At 39.3% G+C, this 2442-nt stretch overlaps 1 non-coding gene across 1 annotated transcript; it reads left to right on the forward strand.

Annotated features, from left to right (window-relative positions):
* Positions 1-2087: 2087 nt before the first annotated feature.
* On the forward strand, positions 2088-2193 carry LOC145586985 (small nucleolar RNA R71). The gene has a single exon (XR_014101054.1). It is a non-coding gene; the product is annotated as a small nucleolar RNA R71 (small nucleolar RNA).
* Positions 2194-2442: the final 249 nt, after the last annotated feature.

A 2442-nucleotide genomic window follows, 5' to 3' on the forward strand; every position in this document is an offset into this window, starting at 1 on the left:
CCATTGGAGCACCTTTACCTTCCTTTGATGTTGCCACTTGCAACGCTTCTTGGCTAGAAATGCTCAAACACATTTGCTCTTCAACATCCTCAAAGCTTCCATTGAGCAAATCTTCATAAAAACCCATCTCCTTGTTTGGAGTACCTATCTTTTCCTTATTCAACAAAACATTCTCAAGAGCATCGTTAGAAGTGAGCAATTGCTCATGCATAGAAGACACAACACGATCGAGAGAATCAATTAACATACAATTTTCTAAAGAAGAACTTGGATATTTCATGCTATCATTCAAATCAAATTATATCACTTCATCCCCTACTTTGAGCGAAATTTTAGCACTTTCACATCTATCAAAGCACCCGAAGTAGCAAGGAATGGTCTCCCTAGAATGATGGGGATACTAGCATCTTCATCCATCTCAAGCACAACAAAATCCACCGGAATAACAAATTTCCCAACCCTCAAAGGAACATCCTCTACTTTACCCTTAGGAAACTTAATTGACTTATCGGCCAATTGCAAAGTGATGTTAGTAGGTAAGAGTTCCCCTAACTCAAGTCTTCGGTACACCGAGTATGGCATAAGGCTAACACTAGCTCCTAGGTCACACAAGACATTCTCAATTTGCATTTTATAAATGGCACAAGGGATAGAAAAGTTTTCGGGGTCTTAAAATGTCCTTGAGGAATTTTGCATAGTTGGGCATTTGGGTGACAACTTCGGTAAATGGTAGAGAAATGTGAAGTTGCTTAAGAATGTCAATGAATCTTCCAAATTGTTCATCTAACTTGTGTCTCATGAATTTTTGTGGATAAGGAAGCTTGGGTTTCACAATATTTTTCTCCACTCTCACCTTACTAGGCTTCTTAATCTCAACCTCACTCAAAGATGCACCATCTCTCTCATCTTCAACCAAAACCTCTTTTGTGCCCTCTTTAGTCTTACTCTTCCTAGGAAAACTCTCCTCAAGAATCTTACCACTCCTTGTGACAATAGCATTAACTGGTCTCTTAGGATCTAGGCCTTGGGAAGGTAAAGAAGAAGGACTAGCATGGTCTTTCAAAGCATTAGCAAGTTGAGAAATTTGATTTTCAAGCATCTTATTATGAGTCATCATTTCATTAAATTTCTTATCACTTACGGTCATGTAAGTGTTCAACAACTTTATTTAATTTTCAATGATTTCTTCCAAATTTGTTCTATGTGAAGAAGAAGAGGATTGAACATAGGAATTATCATTTTGAGCCTTTGGAGCAAATTCGGGTGGAGGGCCTCTTTGAGCATTGTTTTGATAATTGCCTCTACCTTGATTGTTCCAATTACCCCTACTTTGATTTTGACCATAACCTTGATTATGGTTACAACTACCTTGATTATGATTCCCATAACCTTGGTTTGGATTACCATAATTTTGGTTTTTATTTTGGCTACTATAACCTTGATTGTTATAGTTACCTCGAGAACCTTGGTTCCTATAACCACCACCTTGGTTATAGTTGTCAAAATTGCCATGATTGTTGTAATTCCTATTCCATTGACCTCTTTGATTCCCAAACCTAGAATCATGATTATTTGACACATAGTTCACATGCTCATTCACATTTCCATCTTGATCATCACAAACATCCATACATGCATGAGGGCAACTAGAAACATCATGATCATACGACCCACAATCATCACAAAACAAGCATCCACTAGGCATGTTACTAGAAGAAGGAAGGGGGTTGAGAATTAGAAGACTTACCTCTCCCCTTAGTTTGGGAGGGAAGACTTGAACTTGGTAGGTAGCATTTTCCAACTTTGCCTTGATAGCGGACATCTCCTTCCCCAAGTTTGTTATTTGAGAGGATAGATTGTTGATTGCATTTAGATGATCAACCGAGTACACCGAAGAGTTACTCTTGCTAGTTGACTCTCTTTCTCCATCTTGCCAATCTCTATAATACCTCACTACGTCCTCAATTATGTCCACCACTTCCTCTTCCGTTTTGTTCATGATAGGACCTCCAGCTCTTCCATCTAAACATGATTTTCCTTGAGGGCTAAGGCCTCCATAGAAGATTTGAATGATTTGATAGGTTGGAATTCCGTGATGAGGACATTCTCTTTGATACTCCTTGTATCTCTCCCGTGCTTCATAGAGGCTCTCACTTGGCTTTTGCTTGAAACCTTGAATCAAAGCTCTAGCCTCCGCCGTTTTCTTTTGAGGATAGAAACGGGATAGAAATTCCTTGGTGACCTCGTCCCATTTCCTTAGAGAATTCGGCTTAACCTCATTGTCTAGCCATTCCAAAGCACGCCCTATAAGAGAAAAGGGAAAGAGCTTGAGGCGGATGAATTCTTGGGAAATTCCGTTCACCTTGATAGTATTGCAATATTTCTCGAACTTCTTGAGATGGTTTAGTGGGCTTTCATGCTTGGCCCCACTAAATTGTCGTC

This window comes from Chenopodium album, chromosome 16 (assembly GCF_948465745.1).
Source record: "Chenopodium album chromosome 16, dcCheAlbu1.1, whole genome shotgun sequence".
In the NCBI taxonomy this organism is placed as follows: domain Eukaryota; kingdom Viridiplantae; phylum Streptophyta; class Magnoliopsida; order Caryophyllales; family Amaranthaceae; genus Chenopodium; species Chenopodium album.